General features: G+C 37.2%; 1 protein-coding gene across 1 annotated transcript in view; it reads right to left on the bottom strand.

Annotated features, from left to right (window-relative positions):
* The window catches only part of LOC112217262 (protein phosphatase 1 regulatory subunit 29), a 58,063-nt gene extending 50,570 nt beyond the window's left edge, over positions 1-7,493 (bottom strand). The window contains exon 1 of the mRNA XM_042317364.1: positions 7,422-7,493. The gene's annotated coding sequence lies outside the window, so the exon portion shown is untranslated. The remainder of the gene's footprint in view (positions 1-7,421) is intronic.
* Between the last annotated feature and the right edge of the window lie 1,465 nt (positions 7,494-8,958).

Here is an 8,958-nt window from a genome sequence, read left to right as displayed (position 1 = left end):
CATGATATATCAACATCACACCTGCTCTAACCGCTAGGCTACTTACCACCTAACTAACATGATATATCAACATCACACCTGCTCTAACCGCCAGGCTACTTACCACCTAACTAACATGATATATCAACATCACACCTATAATAACCGCTAGGCTACTTACCACCTAACTAACATGATATATCAACATCACACCTATAATAACCGCTAGGCTACTTACCACCTAACTAACATGATATATCAACATCACACCTATAATAACCGCTAGGCTACTTACCACCTAACTAACATGATATATCAACATCACACCTATAATAACCGCTAGGCTACTTACCACCTAACTAACATGATATATCAACATCACACCTATAATAACCGCTAGGCTACTTACCACCTAACTAACATGATATATCAACATCACACCTATAATAACCGCTAGGCTACTTACCACCTAACTAACATGATATATCAACATCACACCTATAATAACCGCTAGGCTACTTACCACCTAACTAACATGATATATCAACATCACACCTATAATAACCGCTAGGCTACTTACCACCTAACTAACATGATATATCAACATCACACCTATAATAACCGCTAGGCTACTTACCACCTAACTAACATGATATATCAACATCACACCTGCTCTAACCGCTAGGCTACTTACCACCTAACTAACATGATATATCAACATCACACCTATAATAACCGCTAGGCTACTTACCACCTAACTAACATGATATATCAACATCACACCTATAATAACCGCTAGGCTACTTACCACCTAACTAACATGATATATCAACATCACACCTATAATAACCGCTAGGCTACTTACCACCTAACTAACATGATATATCAACATCACACCTGCTCTAACCGCTAGGCTACTTACCACCTAACTAACATGATATATCAACATCACACCTATAATAACCGCTAGGCTACTTACCACCTAACTAACATGATATATCAACATCACACCTGCTCTAACCGCTAGGCTACTTACCACCTAACTAACATGATATATCAACATCACACCTATAATAACCGCTAGGCTACTTACCACCTAACTAACATGATATATCAACATCACACCTGCTCTAACCGCTAGGCTACTTACCACCTAACTAACATGATATATCAACATCACACCTATAATAACCGCTAGGCTACTTACCACCTAACTAACATGATATATCAACATCACACCTATAATAACCGCTAGGCTACTTACCACCTAACTAACATGATATATCAACATCACACCTATAATAACCGCTAGGCTACTTACCACCTAACTAACATGATATATCAACATCACACCTATAAAAACCGCTAGCCTACTTACCACCTAACTATCATGATATATCAACATCACACCTGCTCTAACCGCTAGGCTACTTACCACCTAACTATCATGATATATCAACATCACACCTATAATAACCGCTAGGCTACTTACCACCTAACTAACATGATATATCAACATCACACCTATAATAACCGCTAGGCTACTTACCACCTAACTAACATGATATATCAACATCACACCTATAATAACCGCTAGGCTACTTACCACCTAACTAACATGATATATCAACATCACACCTATAATAACCGCTAGGCTACTTACCACCTAACTAACATGATATATCAACATCACACCTATAATAACCGCTAGGCTACTTACCACCTAACTAACATGATATATCAACATCACACCTATAATAACCGCTAGGCTACTTACCACCTAACTAACATGATATATCAACATCACACCTGCTCTAACCGCTAGGCTACTTACCACCTAACTAACATGATATATCAACATCACACCTATAATAACCGCTAGGCTACTTACCACCTAACTAACATGATATATCAACATCACACCTGCTCTAACCGCTAGGCTACTTACCACCTAACTAACATGATATATCAACATCACACCTATAATAACCGCTAGGCTACTTACCACCTAACTAACATGATATATCAACATCACACCTGCTAATAACCGCTAGGCTACTTACCACCTAACTAACATGATATATCAACATCACACCTATAATAACCGCTAGGCTACTTACCACCTAACTAACATGATATATCAACATCACACCTATAATAACCGCTCAGGCTACTTACCACCTAACTAACATGATATATCAACATCACACCTGTATAATATCTGGACACCACCTAACTAACATGATATATCAACATCACACCTATAGGCTAACAACATGACATATCAACATACCACCTAACTAACATGATATATCAACATCACACCTGCTAGTAACCGCTGGAGGCTACTTACCACCTAACTAACATGATATATCAACATCACACCTGTACCTATAATCTGGAACCGCTAGGCTACTACCACCTAACTATGATATATCAACATCACACCTGCTAACCGCTAGGCTAATCTGTAGTAGATATAATCTGGAACACCACCTAACAACATGATATATCAACATCACACCTGTAGTAGATATAATCTGCACCACCTAACAACATGACATATCAACATCACACCTGTATAGATATAATCTGGAACACCACCTAACAACATGACATATCAACAACACACCTGCTAGTAGATATAATCTACTTACCACCTAACTAACATGATATATCAACATCACACCTGTAGTAATATAATCTGGCTACACCACCTAACAACATGACATATCAACATCACACATGATATATCAACATCACACCATGACATATCAACAACACACCTGTAGTAGATATAATCTGGAACACCACCTAACAACATGACATATCAACATCACACCTGTAGTAGATATAATCTGGAACACCACCTAACAACATGACATATCAACATCACACCTGTATAGATAACATGACATATCAACATGGAACACCACCTAACAACATGACATATCAACATCACACCTGTAGTAGATATAATCTGGAACACCACCTAACAACATGACATATCAACATCACACCTGTAGTAGATATAATCTGGAACACCACCTAACAACATGACATATCAACATCACACCTGTAGTAGATATAATCTGGAACACCACCTAACAACATGACATATCAACATCACACCTGTAGTAGATATAATCTGGAACACCACCTAACAACATGACATATCAACATCACACCTGTAGTAGATATAATCTGGAACACCACCTAACAACATGACATATCAACATCACACCTGTAGTAGATATAATCTGGAACACCACCTAACAACATGACATATCAACATCACACCTGTAATAGTAGATATAATCTGGACAACCACCTAACAACATGACATATCAACACTTACACACCTGTATATAGATATAATCTGGAACACCACCTAACAACATGACATATCAACATCACACCTGTAGTAGATATAATCTGGAACACCACCTAACAACATGACATATCAACAACACACCTGTAGTAGATATAATCTGGAACACCACCTAACAACATGACATATCAACATCACACCTGTAGTAGATATAATCTGGAACACCACCTAACAACATGACATATCAACATCACACCCTGTAGTAGATATAATCTGGAACACCACCTAACAACATGACATATCAACAACACACCTGTAGTAGATATAATCTGGAACACCACCTAACAACATGACATATCAACAACACACCTGTAGTAGATATAATCTGGAACACCACCTAACAACATGACATATCAACAACACACCTGTAGTAGATATAATCTGGAACACCACCTAACAACATGACATATCAACAACACACCTGTAGTAGATATAATCTGGAACACCACCTAACAACATGACATATCAACAACACACCTGTAGTAGATATAATCTGGAACACCACCTAACAACATGACATATCAACAACACACCTGTAGTAGATATAATCTGGAACACCACCTAACAACATGACATATCAACATCACACCTGTAGTAGATATAATCTGGAACACCACCTAACAACATGACATATCAACATCACACCTGTAGTAGATATAATCTGGAACACCACCTAACAACATGACATATCAACAACACACCTGTAGTAGATATAATCTGGAACACCACCTAACAACATGACATATCAACAACACACCTGTAGTAGATATAATCTGGAACACCACCTAACAACATGACATATCAACAACACACCTGTAGTAGATATAATCTGGAACACCACCTAACAACATGACATATCAACAACACACCTGTAGTAGATATAATCTGGAACACCACCTAACAACATGACATATCAACATCACACCTGTAGTAGATATAATCTGGAACACCACCTAACAACATGACATATCAACATCACACCTGTAGTAGATATAATCTGGAACACCACCTAACAACATGACATATCAACAACACACCTGTAGTAGATATAATCTGGAACACCACCTAACAACATGACATATCAACAACACACCTGTAGTAGATATAATCTGGAACACCACCTAACAACATGACATATCAACAACACACCTGTAGTAGATATAATCTGGAACACCACCTAACAACATGACATATCAACATCACACCTGTAGTAGATATAATCTGGAACACCACCTAACAACATGACATATCAACATCACACCTGTAGTAGATATAATCTGGAACACCACCTAACAACATGACATATCAACAACACACCTGTAGTAGATATAATCTGGAACACCACCTAACAACATGACATATCAACAACACACCTGTAGTAGATATAATCTGGAACACCACCTAACAACATGACATATCAACAACACACCTGTAGTAGATATAATCTGGAACACCACCTAACAACATGACATATCAACATCACACCTGTAGTAGATATAATCTGGAACACCACCTAACAACATGACATATCAACATCACACCTGTAGTAGATATAATCTGGAACACCACCTAACAACATGACATATCAACAACACACCTGTAGTAGATATAATCTGGAACACCACCTAACAACATGACATATCAACAACACACCTGTAGTAGATATAATCTGGAACACCACCTAACAACATGACATATCAACAACACACCTGTAGTAGATATAATCTGGAACACCACCTAACAACATGACATATCAACAACACACCTGTAGTAGATATAATCTGGAACACCACCTAACAACATGACATATCAACAACACACCTGTAGTAGATATAATCTGGAACACCACCTAACAACATGACATATCAACATCACACCTGTAGTAGATATAATCTGGAACACCACCTAACAACATGACATATCAACATCACACCTGTAGTAGATATAATCTGGAACACCACCTAACAACATGACATATCAACAACACACCTGTAGTAGATATAATCTGGAACACCACCTAACAACATGACATATCAACAACACACCTGTAGTAGATATAATCTGGAACACCACCAACAACACACCTGTAGTAGATATAATCTGGAACACCACCTAACAACATGATATATCAACAACACACCTGTATGACATATCAACAACACACCTGTAGTAGATATAATCTGGAACACCACCTAACAACATGACATATCAACAACACACCTGTAGTAGATATAATCTGGAACACCACCTAACAACATGACATATCAACAACACACCTGTAGTAGATATAATCTGGAACACCACCTAACATGACATATCAACATCACACCTGTAGTAGATATAATCTGGAACACCACCTAACAACATGACATATCAACAACACACCTGTAGTAGATATAATCTGGAACACCACCTAACAACATGACATATCAACAACACACCTGTAGTAGATATAATCTGGAACACCACCTAACAACATGACATATCAACATCACACCTGTAGTAGATATAATCTGGAACACCACCTAACAACATGACATATCAACAACACACCTGTAGTAGATATAATCTGGAACACCACCTAACAACATGACATATCAACAACACACCTGTAGTAGATATAATCTGGAACACCACCTAACAACATGACATATCAACAACACACCTGTAGTAGATATAATCTGGAACACCACCTAACAACATGACATATCAACATCACACCTGTAGTAGATATAATCTGGAACACCACCTAACAACATGACATATCAACATCACACCTGTAGTAGATATAATCTGGAACACCACCTAACAACATGACATATCAACAACACACCTGTAGTAGATATAATCTGGAACACCACCTAACAACATGACATATCAACAACACACCTGTAGTAGATATAATCTGGAACACCACCTAACAACATGACATATCAACATCACACCTGTAGTAGATATAATCTGGAACACCACCTAACAACATGACATATCAACAACACACCTGTAGTAGATATAATCTGGAACACCACCTAACAACATGACATATCAACAACACACCTGTAGTAGATATAATCTGGAACACCACCTAACAACATGACATATCAACATCACACCTGTAGTAGATATAATCTGGAACACCACCTAACAACATGACATATCAACATCACACCTGTAGTAGATATAATCTGGAACACCACCTAACAACATGACATATCAACAACACACCTGTAGTAGATATAATCTGGAACACCACCTAACAACATGACATATCAACAACACACCTGTAGTAGATATAATCTGGAACACCACCTAACAACATGACATATCAACATCACACCTGTAGTAGATATAATCTGGAACACCACCTAACAACATGACATATCAACAACACACCTGTAGTAGATATAATCTGGAACACCACCTAACAACATGACATATCAACATCACACCTGTAGTAGATATAATCTGGAACACCACCTAACAACATGACATATCAACAACACACCTGTAGTAGATATAATCTGGAACACCACCTAACAACATGACATATCAACAACACACCTGTAGTAGATATAATCTGGAACACCACCTAACAACATGACATATCAACATCACACCTGTAGTAGATATAATCTGGAACACCACCTAACAACATGACATATCAACAACACACCTGTAGTAGATATAATCTGGAACACCACCTAACAACATGACATATCAACACCACACCTGTAGTAGATATAATCTGGAACACCACCTAACAACATGACATATCAACAACACACCTGTAGTAGATATAATCTGGAACACCACCTAACAACATGACATATCAACAACACACCTGTAGTAGATATAATCTGGAACACCACCTAACAACATGACATATCAACAACACACCTGTAGTAGATATAATCTGGAACACCACCTAACAACATGACATATCAACAACACACCTGTAGTAGATATAATCTGGAACCTAAATGTTTTCTGCCCGGAGCTGTAAAGAGTCGTTATATCCACATATGGTAATTACTTTGAAAGTGGTTCTCACAATCTTTGCTGGTCTTTTTTCCTCGTTGTCCACTTCCTCTATGGCCCTGTGCTGACTGTGCGGACTCTCACTGTGGAGGGAGATACAAGGTCAGAGGTCAGAGTAATGCAATGATACAATACAGTACAACTGTATTGCCCATTTGTTACAGCGAACAGCAGAAATGTGTATCCTGCTCAGTTCTCCACCAGATAACACACATTACAGTCCTCTTTCCTAGAATCCTAGGTATATCTCTATAGTGATGTTCTACATAGAGCCACATGAAGACTATTATACCTCTATAGTGATGTTCTACATAGAGCCATATGAAGACTATTATATCTCTATAGTGATGTTCTACATAGAGCCACATGAAGACTATTATACCTCTATAGTGATGTTCTACATAGAGCCACATGAAGACTATTATATCTCTATAGTGATGTTCTACATAGAGCCACATGAAGACTATTATACCTCTATAGTGATGTTCTACATAGAGCCACATGAAGACTATTATACCTCTATAGTGACTGTTCTACATAGAGCCATATAAAGACTATTATATCTCTATAGTGATGTTCTACATAGAGCCACATGAAGACTATTATATCTCTATAGTGATGTTCTACATAGAGCCACATGAAGACTATTATACCTCTATAGTGACTGTTCTACATAGAGCCATATAAAGAGTATTATATCTCTATAGTGATGTTCTACATAGAGCCACATGAAGACTATTATATCTCTATAGTGATGTTCTACATAGAGCCACATGAAGACTATTATACCTCTATAGTGACTGTTCTACATAGAGCCATATAAAGACTATTATACCTCTATAGTGACTGTTCTACATAGAGCCACATAAAGACTATTATACCTCTATAGTGATGTTCTACATAGAGCCATATAAAGAGTATTATACCTCTATAGTGACTGTTCTACATAGAGCCATATAAAGACTATTATACCTCTATAGTGACTGTTCTACATAGAGCCATATAAAGACTATTATACCTCTATAGTGATGTTCTACATAGAGCCACATGAAGACTATTATACCTCTATAGTGACTGTTCTACATAGAGCCATATAAAGAGTATTATATCTCTATAGTGATGTTCTACATAGAGCCATATAAAGAGTATTATACCTCTATAGTGACTGTTCTACATAGAGCCATATAAAGACTATTATACCTCTATAGTGATGTTCTACATAGAGCCATATAAAGAGTATTATACCTCTATAGTGATGTTCTACATAGAGCCATATAAAGACTATTATATCTCTATAGTGACTGTTCTACATAGAGCCATATAAAGACTATTATACCTCTATAGTGATGTTCTACATAGAGCCATATAAAGACTATTATACCTCTATAGTGATGTTCTACATAGAGCCACATGAAGACTATTATACCTCTATAGTGACTGTTCTACATAGAGCCATATAAAGACTATTATATCTCTATAGTGATGTTCTACATAGAGCCATATAAAGACTATTATACCTCTATAGTGACTGTTCTACATAGAGCCATATA

This window comes from Oncorhynchus tshawytscha, unplaced genomic scaffold (assembly GCF_018296145.1).
Source record: "Oncorhynchus tshawytscha isolate Ot180627B unplaced genomic scaffold, Otsh_v2.0 Un_contig_739_pilon_pilon, whole genome shotgun sequence".
Classification (NCBI taxonomy): Eukaryota; Metazoa; Chordata; class Actinopteri; order Salmoniformes; family Salmonidae; genus Oncorhynchus; species Oncorhynchus tshawytscha.
This window is presented reverse-complemented; position numbering and strand designations above follow the sequence as displayed.